General features: G+C 40.9%; 1 protein-coding gene and 1 pseudogene across 2 annotated transcripts in view; both read right to left on the bottom strand.

Annotated features, from left to right (window-relative positions):
* macrod2 (mono-ADP ribosylhydrolase 2) overlaps positions 1 to 15721 on the bottom strand; it is a 1220194-nt gene that overhangs the window by 826340 nt on the left and 378133 nt on the right. The window lies entirely within an intron of this gene.
* On the bottom strand, positions 792 to 1599 carry LOC149972579 (uncharacterized; annotated as a pseudogene).

Below are 15721 nucleotides of genomic sequence, written 5' to 3' on the forward strand. Positions count from 1 at the left end.
CTTGGTATGGCAATAGTACCACCCTCGATTGCATGGCACTACAGAGGGTGGTACGGACAGCACAATACATCACTGGGGCCGAGCTCCCTGCCATCCAGGACCTCTATATCAGGGGATGTGAAATGAAGGCCTGGAAAGTCATTAAAGACACCAGCCACCCAAGCCAATGCCTGTTCTCTCTGCTCCAGCACAGCAAGCGGTACCGGTGTATCAAGTCTGATACCAATAGGCTCCTGAATAGCATAAGATTGCTACACGGACTATCTGTGTTGACCCTATGCACAAAACGGCTACACTCACAGTACATACACACTACACACACTTATACTAAAACACACATACAAACACTCACTGCTACTCTGTTTATCATATATCCTGATGCCTTGTCACCTTACCCATATAAACTAAGCAAAAAAAGAAAAGTCTTCTCACTGTCAACTGAGTTTATTATCAGCAAATATTTGTATGACCATAACAAGATTCAACAACTGAGACATAAACTGAACAAGTTACACAGACATGTGACTAACAGAAATAGAATAATGTGTCCCTGAACAAAGGTGGGGTCAAAATCAAAAGTACCAGTCAGTATCTGGTGTGGCCATCAGCTGTTTTAAGTACTGCAGTGCATCTCCTCTTCATGGACTGCACCAGATTTGCCAGTTCTTGCTGTGCGATGTTACCCCATTCTTCCACCAAGGCACCTGCAAGTTCCTGGACATTTCTGGGGGGAATGGCCCTAGCCCTCACCCTCCGATCCAACAGGTTCCAGACGTGCTCAATGGGATTGAGATCCGGGCTCTTCACTGGCCATGGAAGAACACTGACATTCCTGTCTTGCAGGAAATCATGCACAGAACGAGCAGTATGGCTGGTGGCATTGTCATGCTGGAGGGTCATGTCAGGATGAGCCTGCAGGGAGGGTACCACATGAGGGAGGAGGATGTCTTCCCTGTAATGCACAGAGTTGAGATTGTCTGCAATGACAACAAGCTCAGTCCGATGATGCTGTGACACACCGCCCCAGACCATGACGGCCCCTCCACTTCTAAATCGGTCCTGCTCCAGAGTACAGGCCTCAGTGTAAAGCTCATTCCTTTGACAATAAACGTGAATCCGACCATCACCCCTATTGAGACAAAAACGCGCCTCGCCAGTGAAGAGCCCTTTTTGCTAGTCCTGTCTGGTCCAGCGAAGATGGGTTTGTGCCCATAGGCGATGTTGTTGCAGGCGATGTCTGGTGAGGACCTGCCTTACAACAGGCCTACAAGACCTCAGTCCAGCCTCTCTCAGCCTATTGCGGACAGTCTGAGCACAGATGGAGGGATTGTGCGTTCCTGGTGTAACTTGGGCAGTTGTTGTTGCCATCCTGTACCTGTCCGGCAGGTGTAATGTTCGGATGTACCTATCCTGTGCAGGTGTTGTTACACATGGTCTGCCACTGCGAGGACCATCAGCTGTCCGTCCTTTCTTCCTGTAGTGCTGTCTTAGGCATCTCACAGTACGGACATTGCAATTTATTTCCCTGGCCACATCTGCAGTCCTCATGCCTCCTTGCAGCATGCCTAAGGCACGTTCATGCAGATGAGCAGGGCATCTTTATTTTGGTGTTTTTCAGAGTCAGTAGAAAGGCCTCTTTAGTGTCATAAGTTTTCATAACTGTGACCTTAATTACTTACCGTCTGTAAGCTGTTAGTGTCTTAACGACCGTTTCACAGGTGCATGTTCATTAATTGTTTATGGTTCATTGAACATGGGAAACAGTGTTTAAACCCTTTACAATGAAGATCTGTGAAGTTATATGGATTTATAAGACAGGGTCCTGAAAAAGGGAAGTTTACATATCTACCTCCATCACTCCAGTATCCTTGCACATTGTAAATATGTTAAAATCTAATGTTATTTGTCACATACACATGGTTAGCAGATGTTAATGTGAGTGTAGCGAAATGCTTGTTACTGGAACAGACCCTTTATATAGTATGCTTACTTACTTCATCATGCTCTTCCTATTTCATATTTTTATTTATTGTGTGTTTTTGTTCTACCTTGTTATTTGTAGTATTACATCGTTATTCTTTACAGCATTCTTGGGTTTAGAGTTTGCAAGAAAGGCATGTGACCCTACAGGGGCCTATCGTTGCCATTCACCCCAGAGAAAGGACAGCAAATCACCTTGTCAGGAACTCTGGCCCCTACATGACCCCTACATGACCCCTGTGGCCCCAGGCTAGGATAATGCAGGACCTTTGGCTCCTTTGGTCCTCATCTGGCCTGGTATTGTAAAGGGGTGTTGAAGGGTGTATGGATGGGGTCAAACCGCCTTCACTTCTAAATAGAAAAAGTGCTGATCTGTTCGAGTATCAGAGATTCTGCTCCTTTTAGTTGTGTTTGCGTGTGTGTGCGCGTGTGTTTGCATGTGTGTTTGTGTGTGTGTGCGTTTGTGTGGAAATACAGTACATCTATCTGTGTGTACAGTGTAAAGGTATTACTGTGAATTTGACAGTATCTTACAGGCAGCTTGGTGGCTAGTAAAATGTTGTATTAAATATTACAGTACACCTACTGTTTCAAAGTAAGTAGTGTGTAATGACACACAATACAACAAATCGAAATCAATCAAATGGTATTGGTCTCATACACATACAGTGGGGCAAAAAAGTATTTAGTCAGCCACCAATTGTGCAAGTTCTCCCACTTAAAAAGATGAGCGAGGCCTGTAATTTTGCGTCCGACGATAGTTTACAGACCGGAACCTCCAACGACGGGCCACAGGCCGGAACCTTCCACGACGGGCCATAGACCAGAACCTCCCACAACGGGCCACAGTCCGGGGTCTCCAGCAACGGTCCCCAGCCCAGGGTCCCCAGCCCGGGGTCTCCAGCGACGGTCCCCAGCCCTTGGTCCCCATCGAGGGTCCCCAGGCCTCAGTGTAAAGAAGGGGGGCGGCGTCCAGAACCTAAGCCGCCACAGAGGTTAGATGCCCACCCAGACCCTCCCATATATGTTTATGTTTGCGGCCGGGAGTCCGCACCTTTGCGGGGGGTACTGTCGTGCCCTGACCATAGTATTCTTTGTTTTCTTTATTATTTTGGTTAAGTCAGGGTGTGATGAGGGTGATATATGTGTTTATGTTTATGGGGTTGTTTCTAGTCTAGGAGTTTTTATGTCTATGGTTGCATAGATTGAGAACCAATCAGAGGCAGCTGTTTATCGTTGTCTCTGATTGGGGACCATATTTAGGTTGCCATATGCCATTGGGTATTTTGTGGGTTATTGTCTATGTCTAGTTGCCTGTGTCAGCACTAGTGTTTACAGCTTCACGTTTGTTTTGTTGTTTTGTATAGTTTCGTTCAGTGTTCGTTCTTCTCAGAGTTAAACTCTTATCACACTGCGCCTTCGTCTCCTCCATACAACGACGTGACACTAAAGCCATGACATCATTTTCTGGAATTTTCCAAGCTGTTTAAAGGCACAGTCAACTTAGTGTATGTAAACTTCTGACCTGGAATTGTGATAGTAAATTATAAGTGAAATAATCTATAATAATCTGCAAATGTTGGAAAAATGACTTGTGTCATGCAGAGTAGATGTCCTAACTGAATTGCCAAAACTATAGTTTGTTAACAAGAAATTTGTGGGGTGGTTGAAAAACGAGTTTTAATGACTCCAACCTGAGTGTATGTAAAATTCCGACTTCAACTGTAAATTGGTACAGCATTTTCATTCCCAGGTGCAACAAATATAGCCTCTTACCAGGCACGCCTGAAAATCTGTTAATGAGCCAGAAACAACAATACCATGCAACCGCTAGTGACTAGTTAAATGGTTTTTGGCGCTCCAAAGATACGGTACGATACTGTACTCTACGGGGTGGAGTTGCAAATATTTTCCCCACCTGCAACATTTTGTCGCAATGCATATGCTGCAGTAAAACTTCTCAGATTATTATTTTTACCTTTATTTAACCAGGCAAGTCAGTTAAGAACAAATTCTTATTTTCAATGACGGCCTGGGAACAGTGGGTTAACTGCCTGTTCAGGGGCAGAACGACAGATTTGTACCTTGTCAGCTCGGGGATTTGAACTTGCAACCTTCCGGTTACTAGTCCAACGCTCTAACCACTAGGCTACCCTGCCTCCCCCAGATTATTTTTACTGTTGATAATGCTGTGTAATCATTTTTTTCTGTTTCAGTGTATCTGTGTGTGTTTGTGTGTGTGTTTGCAAACATGTGTTGGTGTATTTAGACAGACACACTGCAACAGACACCATTTGTGATTTCTAATCAACATTATTCATCACAGTTTATGAAAGGTACAGATCACAATAGACCTGGGACATAGACTATAATACTAGGTTCATTCAATGCCACTGGAGAGAGGATTCAGCCTAATCTAGTGAAATATGTTCAGACAACACAAACATCTTGGACGGATCCAGACTAACTGCTAGGCATGATCCCAATGTAGCACACATAAATCCCAGCAGCTCACAGACACACACACAATTTCAACTCCCACACTCCATGATATTCTAGTCTGTAATTTTAATAACCATGCATCTAAATACATTCCCCATGTTGTTTGAAGAGCTTTCAGCCCTAATATAACCATCACAGAGCATGTTAGTGGGGATCCTAGTATAAGCGGCACCAATAGCCAGACAAAACATGATGTAAATTTGATTTGATTTGTTAGGCTCCCCATTAGCCGCTGCCAATGGCAACAGCTAGTCTTGCTGGGGTCTGACACATAACAAAAAACGCATTACAGACAAAATACTTTAACATTTGCATACATTTAAAAACATGAACATGTTTTTGTGTGTGTGCATCTATTAGTTACACATACATGTCAGTACATACGAACAACAAGTAGGTCACACGGGGGAGAGGCATTATGAGGTGTTTTATTCGTTTTTACAACCAAGTTTTCTGTTCACTTGCACTATATAAGACAGGAGTTCCATGCACTCATGGCTCTGTATAGTACTGTATGTTTCCTTGAATTTGTTTTGGACCTGGGGACTGTGAAAAGGCCCCTGTTAGCATGTCTGGTGGGGTAAGTCTGTGTGTCAGTGTTGTGTGAAAGTTGACTATACAAACTATTTGGAATTTCCAACACATTCATGTTTCTTATAAAAACAAGAAGTGATGCAGTCAGTCTTTCATCAACTCTTAGCAAAGAGAGACCAGCATGCATAGTATTAATATTTGCCCTCTGATTATAATGAGAATCTACATGTTTTGACCATGACAGTTTACAATCTAATGTAACACCAAGTAATTTAGTCTCCTTAACTTGTTCAACAGAAACACCATTTTTTACCAGATTCAGCTGAGGGAATGATTTGTACCAAATACAATGCTCTTAGTTTTAGAGATGTTCAGTACCAGTTTATTACTGGCCACCCATTCCAAAACAGACTGCAACTCTTTGTTAAGGAATTCAGTGACTTCATTAGCTGTGGTTGCTGACATACTTATGGTTGAATCATCAGCATACATGGACACACATGTTTGTTAAATGCCAGTGGCAGGTTATTGGTAAAAAGAGAAAAGAGTAGAGGGCCTAGAGAGCTGCCCTGCGGTACACCACACTTGAAATGTTTGACATTAGATAAGCTTCCATTAAAGAAAACCCTCTGAGTTCTATCAGATAGATAGCTCTGAATCCAAGATATGGCAAAGGTGCAATACTTTTATTTAATTTTTACTTTTTTATGCATGAGTACGATGGCTCGCTGTTCATTGCTGACATTTCCTGCCTAAATTTGCCCACTTTGTCAATGAAGTAATCATTCTAATAATTGGCAACATCAAAGGTTTTGTGATGAATAAGCCATCTGATTCAATGAAAGATGAAGTTTAATTTGTTTTCTGCCCATATATATATATATATATATATATATATATATATATATATATATATATATATATATATATATATATATAATTATATTCATCATTCTTTATATCATTGATCTTAGCTTCATAATACAGTTTCTTCTTTTTCTGTCACATAATTTCTCAGTTTGCAGTAAGTCAGACAGTCAGACGTGCAGCCACTTATTAGCCATTTTTTTTGCCCCCATCTCTTTCAACCATTCAGTTGTTTAATTCCTCACCAATCCATGGAGCCTTAACATATCTACAGTGCCTTGCGAAAGTATTCGGCCCCCCTTGAACTTTGCGACCTTTTGCCACATTTCAGGCTTCAAACATAAAGATATAAAACTGTATTTTTTTGTGAAGAATCAACAACAAGTGGGACACAATCATGAAGTGGAACAACATTTATTGGATATTTCAAACTTTTTTAACAAATCAAAAACTGAAAAATTGGGCGTGCAAAATTACTCAGCCCCTTTACTTTCAGTGCAGCAAACTCTCTCCAGAAGTTCAGTGAGGATCTCGGAATGATCCAATGTTGACCTAAATGACTAATGATGATAAATACAATCCACCTGTGTGTAATCAAGTCTCCTTATAAATGCACCTGCACTGTGATAGTCTCAGAGGTCCGTTAAAAGCGCAGAGAGCATCATGAAGAACAAGGAACACACCAGGCAGGTCCGAGATACTTTTGTGAAGAAGTTTAAAGCCGGATTTGGATACAAAAAGATTTCCCAAGCTTTAAACATCCCAAGGAGCACTGTGCAAGCGGTATTATTGAAATGGAAGGAGTATCAGACCACTGCAAATCTACCAAGACCTGGCCGTCCCTCTAAACTTTCAGCTCATACAAGGAGAAGACTGATCAGAGATGCAGCCAAGAGGCCCATGATCACTCTGGATGAACTGCAGAGATCTACAGCTGAGGTGGGAGACTCTGTCCATAGGACAACAATCAGTCGTATATTGCACAAATCTGGCCTTTATGGAAGAGTGGCAAGAAGAAAGCCATTTATTAAAGATATCCATAAAAAGTGTCGGTTAAAGTTTGCCACAAGCCACCTGGGAGACACACCAAACATGTGGAAGAAGGTGCTCTGGTCAAATGAAACCAAAATTGAACTTTTTGGCAACAATGCAAAACGTTATGTTTGGCGTAAAAGCAACACAGCTCATCACCCTGAACACACCATCCCCACTGTCAAACATGGTGGTGGCAGCATCATGGTTTGGGCCTGCTTTTCTTCAGCAGGGACAGGGAAGATGGTTAAAATTGATGGGAAGATGGATGGAGCCAAGTACAGGACCATTCTGGAAGAAAACCTGATGGAGTCTGCAAAAGACCTGAGACTGGGACGGAGATTTGTCTTCCAACAAGACAATGATCCAAAACATAAAGCAAAATCTACAATGGAATGGTTCAAAAACATATTCAGGTGTTAGAATGGCCAAGTCAAAGTCCAGACCTGAATCCAATCGAGAATCTGTGGAAAGAACTGAAAACTGCTGTTCACAAATGCTCAGCTGTAACAGCTGTAATCGCAGCAAAAGGTGGCGCTACAAAGTATTAACTTAAGGGGGCTGAATAATTTTGCACGCCCAATTTTTCAGTTTTTGATTTGTTAAAAAAGTTTGAAATATCCAATAAATGTTGTTCCACTTCATGATTGTGTCCCACTTGTTGTTGATTCTTCACAAAAAAATACAGTTTTATATCTTTATGTTTGAAGCCTGAAATGTGGCAAATGGTCGCAAAGTTCAAGGGGGCCGAATACTTTCGCAAGGCACTGTAACATTCAGTTTAACAGGTGCATGTTTATCAATATGTAAAAAAAGCAATTTAATAAATTCATCAAGTGCAGCGTCTGGATGCTCCTTATTAATCACATCAAACCAACAAATAGTTTTAACATCATCCACATAAGAGTCACAGCAAAATATTTTGTATGATCTCTTATACACTATTTTAGGCCCAGCTTTTGGAACTTTGGCTTTCCTGGCTATAGCCACTATACTATGATCACTGCAACCAATGGGTATGGATACAGCTTTAGAACAAAGTTCTACAGTATTAGTACAAATGTGATCAATACATGTGGATAATCTTGTAGTGTTTGTAAAAACCCAGGTAGGTTGATTAATAACCTGAACAGGATTACGTTTACATTTCAGTAATTTAGCAGACGCTGTCATCCAGAGTGACTTACACAGTGGTGAGTGCAGTGCATACATTTTTATACAGGCACTGGTTACAGTGTGAAGCTTCCTCTTGAGCAGACAGCTTGATGAAAACCAGCAATATTCAGGTCCACAAGAAAGTAGACCTTTCTGTTTACATCACATACAATATCAAGCATTTCACACATATTATTTAGATACTGACTGTTAGCACTTGATGGCCAAAAGCAACACCCCAAAAGAAAAGGCTTTTGATGTGCCAAGTGAACCTGCAACCACAACACTTCAATAACACTTGACATAAGACCTTCTCTAAGCATTACATGGATATGGCTTCTTAAATGGAAGAAGTTTGAAACCCCCAAGACACTTCCTGGAGCTGGCCGCCTGGCCAAACTGAGCAATCAGGGGAAAAGGGCCTTGTTCAAGGAGGTGACTATGAGCCCGATGGTCACTAACAGAGCTCTAGAGTTCCTCTGTGGAGATGGGAGAACCTTCCAGAAGGACAACCATCTATGCAGCTCTCCACCAATCAGGCCTTTATAGTAGAGCAGCCAGACGGAAGTCGCTCCTCAGTAAAAGGCGCTTGGAGTTTGCCAAAAGGCACCTAAAGACCTCCCTCGCTCTGTTCTGAGATCAACAGGATTTCAACTGCTGCGTTCCACACATCAACTACAGTACCTACATAATTTAATAATAGCAGGGCTGCTAAAAAGCATTCCAAAGCTACTAATCTGTATCAGTGTGGAATCTAAAAGCTACAATCCAGTATGCATACAAAATTCAGACAGTCAATTACACAAACGCACGCACGCACGCACACGCATAAACACATACACACACACACACACACACACACACAGCTACGTTTCTAATCAGCACAGCAGCTCTCCTAAATGGCTGCAGTAAAACCACACAGATCCATGCAGGAACATAAAAATCCCCAGTAAAAATAAAATACAACATTTAATGCCCATCTGCTGTGTGTGTGTGTGTGAGGGGGGGGGGGGCACAGGGGAGTCTTAACTATAGCCACCCAACACAGATAATTTCTCCCTGCTGTTCATTCACTTTTGATCCGCTAACAACCTTACCTAAAACTCTCACAGTCAGACCTGGGTTCAAATACTATTACTAATCATTTAAAATCCTTCATTTGTGCTTGATTGAGCTATTTAAAAAAGTATTTGAACCCAGGTGAGCTCCAGAATAATGTCACAGTGTACAGAGGAAATTAGATCACTATTCCCATTACAGATAATAACATGACACTTAGGACCCCTCCTATGACTCCCTCACACATGGGTGCAAGTAAACACGCGCTCACACATAAACACAGATACTACGGAGGCAATACACACACACACACACACACATAAACACAGATACTACGGAGGCAACACACACACACACATAAACACAGATACTACGGAGGCAACACACACACACACACACACTCATAAACACAAATACTACGGAGGCAACACACACTCACACATAAACACAGATACTACGGAGGCAACACACACACACACACTCACACATAAACACAGATACTACGGAGGCAACACACACACACACACACACACACACACACACATAAACACAGATACTACGGAGGCAACACACACACTCACACATAAACACAGATACTACGGAGGCAACACACACACACACACACTCACACATAAACACAGATACTACAGAGGCAACACACACACACACACACACACATAAACACAGATACTACGGAGGCAACACACACACACTCACACATAAACACAGATACTACGGAGGCAACACACACACACACACACACACACACACAGCAGACTTGAGTTGAGAAACAGACAGAGATAAATACAAAAATAGATAAACACACTTACTACTTAATGCTTAAAAACATTGATATGTAAACACAGATGGAAATATCACATTTACATCACTGATTAGACACAGACAGATGCCTAAGGCATATGCCTGCAAATATACTGTACAATACAGATCCATAAGTCTACAAATAAACGGGTTTTTTTTTTTTCATGAGCATGGACGTATTTATTTTACAGCATAGTGGATGATTGTCATATTCCATTCACCCAGTTCAATGTAACATCTATAGGTTTAGTCTACTAAATTATACTAGAATTGTCCCTATACCCATCATGAGGTTGCTACAAACTAGCCTAAGAATGAAAGTTTACAACGTAGGTGCACACAGGTTGAGAGAAAGATTTGAGGTGACAGACAGGTGACACATTCAATACAGCCTTGCACACTATTGCCTGCATCTAGTTGATCTAGGGTGTAATCATTAGTCCAACAGTTGAAAAGTTACAGTTTCTATTGGACAAATTCAGGTAGGCTTATCCCTGTTCCGTTCCACTTTGCCTCTGTTTAAGAAACTATTTTCAACAGAATTGGTGGAATGAATACACCCCTCACTTTCATAGCCACATATAAATAGCTTGTTGTATTCCTTCTCACATCTACGTGCTCTCCTCCTCTCACCTTTTCCCTTCGCTTGTGTACTTCAGTGCACAACACATCAGCTGTCTGTGGTCAGTCGAAAAAACCTTTCCAAGACAAACCTTCATATCATAACCGCTACACACAGCCTACATTGTTGTCACCATATTAGCTAAAGTAATGTCCTAGTCAACATAGCTAATAGAACTAACGTGCTAATAAATCCTCTACACTCATGCAGTACGTCCCCCAGTGGCAATACATTTGTAAAACCAAAAGCTTATATTGACTTGGAAGAAGAGTTTCAGTGTTGGATAGTTATAGCCAGCTAGCTAACATAGCATCCCTCTGTTTGATCCGCATCCTTCTTTTTCCCAACGCAGTTCAGCCAAAACCATGCCCCATTTTTCAGAGGGGCATTATACTACGCTCCCATTAGCTAGCTAGCATTGTCTCACTCACAGGCGATCAGCGCAGAGACAGTGACCTTCCAGGTAAGGATGCAAAGCGTCATTTAACAATTAGCTGCCTACCGTCATGCAGGCCTATTATTATCATGCTTGGTAACATTTGCCCATGTATTTATTTTCAGAGTTTCAATGAAAAATGTCTCAGAGAACTCTGCTGAATTCCCTCAATTGAAGGTCAACTAAGTTAACCTAGGCTACTTAACGTTACTAGCTCGGGATTTGAGGTCGTTATATTATCATTAGTAGTCTATTATCAGGTAAAAGCATATCCTTACTATTCATAATTTCTAAAAAATATATTAGCTAATAATTCAGTTGAATATGCTATGCTTCAGCAATTGAATCTGTCTGAGTATTAAGGGACTTTAATGGCTTGCTTGGTCCAAGATATTATGTCATTATATTTTTCAATCTTGAAATAAAAGGGCAAATGTTATTAATCAGTGACTGATATTCACTTCCGGACTTGGAGATTTGGAGAGCGCTCAAAGCGGTGTCAACGCCGCTCTGAATAACGGGGTGTGGTTTTGGCTTAACTGCGTTGGAAAAAAGAATGACATGTTTGAGCCAGGTGTTTGAGTAGGCTAAACAATCTACCTGCATTTGGTAGCTAAGTAAGTGAAATATATATTTTTTTAATCTTTCTCACTCTTGCTCCTGCTTCATTTTTGAATAAATTAATATGTTAAAAACTGTTCAGCCATTGTCTTTCTCTCTCTTTGAGTCAACTACTCACCACATTTTATGCACTGCAGTGCTAGCTAGATGTAGCTTATGCTTTCAGTACTAGATTCATTCTCTGATCCTTTGATTGGGTGGACAACATGTCAGTTCATGCTGCAAGAGCTCTGATAGGTTGGAGGATGTCCACTGAAAGGTGCCATAATTACTGTGTAAGTCTTTGGAAGGGGATGAGAACCATGAGCCTCCTAGGTTTTGTATTAAAATCAATGTACCCAGAGGAGAACGGAAGCTTGCTGTCTTCCGGCTACACCATGGTGCTACCCTACAGACTTCTGTTGAGTCTACTGTAGACATTCATTGGAAAACAGTGTGTTTTAATCAATTATGTGAATATACGTGAATATATTTGGTATAGTTTTATCTAAAACTGATAACATTATTAACGTTTTCACAATTAAAAAAAATTAAACTCACAGAGGATGGTCCTCCCCTTCCTACTCTGAGGAGCCTCCACTGATCCCATGTAAAATGCAAGGAGGAGGAAGTCACATTGGCTTTCATGAGGAGCCAATCTAAAACAAGCTACATGATTCCACCATATGACTAAACAACTAAACACAGGCTTCTGCAATCAACCATAAGGTGTGAAAAATGTCAGGTTGGCGAGAGACAATATTCACACATTACACACACACACGTATGCACGTGCGCGCACGCAAGCACACACACACACACACACAGGTTGACATAACAGGCTGATCCCACTGTCGCTCACACTCTCTCTCTCTCTTGCTCACTCAATTCAATTCAAAGGCGCTTTATTGACAAGTGAACAAAACTATAAACAGCAGTGAAAAAACATAATAAATCAGAAAATCAGAAATGAGCAGTAGACATTACCAAAGGTTGCAAAAGGGCATTTCAAATGTTATATTATTAGCTACAGTGGGTATCATAAGTAGTCACAAGTAGGATATTTTCAAATGTTATATTATTAGCTTCAGTGGGTATCATAAGTAGTCACAAGTAGGATATTTTCAAATGTTATATTATTAGCTACAGTGGGTATCATAAGTCGTCACAAGTAGGATATTTTCAAATGTTGTTGCATTACAAAGTGGGATTGAAATACATTTAATTGTGATTTTTCCAATTGATCTAAACAAAATTCTCCATGTCAATGAGATTTTTTGTTTTTTTACAAATTTTTACTAATATATAGTCGTTGCATAAGTATTCACCCCCTTTGTTTAGGCAAGCCTAAATTATTTCAGGATCATTTTTTTTTTTTAACAAAACACAAAATAACATGGACTCACACTTGTTGGATGCATTTACAATTTGTTTGGGTTGTTTCTGTTGTGTCCAATAGAAATGAATGGTAAATAATGAATTATTATATGAGTAATTGACTGAATGTTGTAGGTTTGACTGAAATAATAGGAGTTGACATGATTTTTGAATGTTCCCCATACATTAATCTGTAAGGTCCCACAGTCAAAGAAGGACAGTGATTGGTAGATGGGCAGATATTACATTTCTCTTCTAGCATGGTCAATTTAATAATTATGCTTTGGATGATATATCAAACCACCCAGACACACCAAAGATACAGTTGTCCTTCTGAACTGAAGGACAGGAAGGAAACTGCTCAGGGATGTCACCATGAGGCCATTGGTGATGTTTAAAACAGCTACAGAGTTCAATGGCTCTGATGGGAGAAAACTGTGGATGTATCAACAACATTGTAGTGACCAAAATGACTGAGCGAAAAGAAGATTACAAATATGTGACCTGATTCAGGAAACCAGGCGTGAACGTTTTCCTGTTTGCTCATTGACTGTAGTCTTAGTGCCAGTCTCAGTCTATGGTGGTATGTGGACAACTACGAAAAAACAAGATGGAAACTCTCTAGGTAGATAGTGTGGACTACAGCTTATCATGAGATACTCTACCTCAGGTGAGCAAAACCTTGAGACTTCCTTAGATATCGTGCACCAGCTGTTATTTACAAAAATAATTTGTGGTGCGTAATCGCGTAATCGCAGTTCTGATATCCAGAAGTTATTTTCAGTCATAAGAGACGGTAGCAGCAACAATAATACAATTTGACTTCACGGGTGTTTTTATCAAAATGTGTTTTTTCACAGAAATGCCTTCTCGAACATGTGAACTTTCATGTGCCTTAATAACAAACTTGTATGCCATCTGGTTAAGCCACAGAAAAAGTCAGCAACCGTCCCACTAGCCATGATTGGCTGAGATAATGAGTGGGCTGGACATGCCGAAAGAGGAGTTCGGATTGGTCTGCCATACAGAAGGTTTCTGTCCATTTGAGCTCGTTAGTCTGTGTTGGTAATCCTGTTGAACACGTTTTTTATTTTAAATCTACTGTGTAGTGGAGCTGCATATATGTTGCTCTACGCTTTCTGGAGGATCACATTTTGAAATCAGTGGCATTAGAGTATGATAGCTAAAGAAATGGAGAAAACACCTGTCTCGGGATTACATCTTCAAACTAAGGGCAACCGTGGTATGGCATTCCTGACAGGGAGACGTGTCTATCATGCACGATGACGTATACAGGTAAGATAGTCTAGCATTAGCAGGCTACATTTCAGAAATTACACATTTCTAATTTTGACAGAAAGTTGTTTCATTTCAGGTTAGAGTGTACTGTTAGCTAGCTAGCTAGTGTTAACTGGCTGATTCCCTAGCTATATTCGTTTCACAGAGCCGTTTGCTTTTCTAGTTAGAGCCTAATGTTAGCTAGCTAACATTGAACCTGGTTGGTTAGCTCCTAGCACTGTGGCATTGTTGGCACTTTGTTCATTGTTGTTTAACTAGCTAACGTTAGCTGGCCTACTCATTAGATAATGTTACGTGACGTGTGGGATCTTAAATGTTGTTTACCTAGCTAAGTTCATTGTTTACCTAGCTAGGTAGCATGCTATATGTCTTAAGCTAAGGTGTACTGTTAGCTAGCTAGCTAACGTTAGCAGGCTGGCTCCCAGGCTGACAATATCATTCGTTTCCCAGAGCCGTTTGCTTTTCTAGTTGGAGCCTAATGTTAGCTAGCTAACTCACTTTTGAAAAAATGACGTGTGGGATCTTAAACGTTGTTTACCAAATATTAAGTTCTGCTTTTATGATGTATCAAATACTTAGAGTGCCTTGCGAAAGTATTCGGCCCCCTTGAACTTTGCGACCTTTTGCCACATTTCAGGCTTCAAACATAAAGATATAAAACTGTATTTTTTTGTGAAGAATCAACAACAAGTGGGACACAATCATGAAGTGGAACAAAATTTATTGGATAATTCAAACTTTTTTAACAAATCAAAAACTGAAAAATTGGGCGTGCAAAATTACTCAGCCCCTTTACTTTCAGTGCAGCAAACTCTCTCCAGAAGTTCAGTGAGGATCTCTGAATGATCCAAAGTTGACCTAAATGACTAATGATGATAAATACAATCCACCTGTGTGCAAGTCTCTGTATAAATGCACCTGCACTGTGATAGTCTCAGACGTCCGTTAAAAGCGCAGAGAGCATCATGAAGAACAAGGAACACACCAGGCAGGTCCAAGATACTGTTGTGAAGAAGTTTAAAGCCGGATTTGGATACAAAAATATTTCCCAAGCTTTAAACATCCCAAGGAGCACTGTGCAAGCGATAATATTGAAATGAAAGGAGTATCAGACCACTGCAAATCTACCAAGACCTGGCCGTCCCTCTAAACTTTCAGCTCATACAAGGAGAAGACTGATCAGAGATGCAGCCAAGAGACCCATGATCACTCTGGATGAACTGCAGAGATCTACAGCTGAGGTGGGAGACTCTGTCCATAGGACAACAATCAGTCGTATATTGCACAAATCTGGCCTTTATGGAAGAGTGGCAAGAAGAAAGCCATTTCTTAAAGATATTCATAAAAAGTGTTGTTTAAAGTTTGCCACAAGCCACCTGGGAGACACACCAAACATGTGGAAGAAGGTGCTCTGGTCAGATGAAACCAAAATTGAA

Source organism: Oncorhynchus mykiss, chromosome 23, assembly GCF_057628025.1.
Source record: "Oncorhynchus mykiss isolate SJ-2025 chromosome 23, ASM5762802v1, whole genome shotgun sequence".
Classification (NCBI taxonomy): domain Eukaryota; kingdom Metazoa; phylum Chordata; class Actinopteri; order Salmoniformes; family Salmonidae; genus Oncorhynchus; species Oncorhynchus mykiss.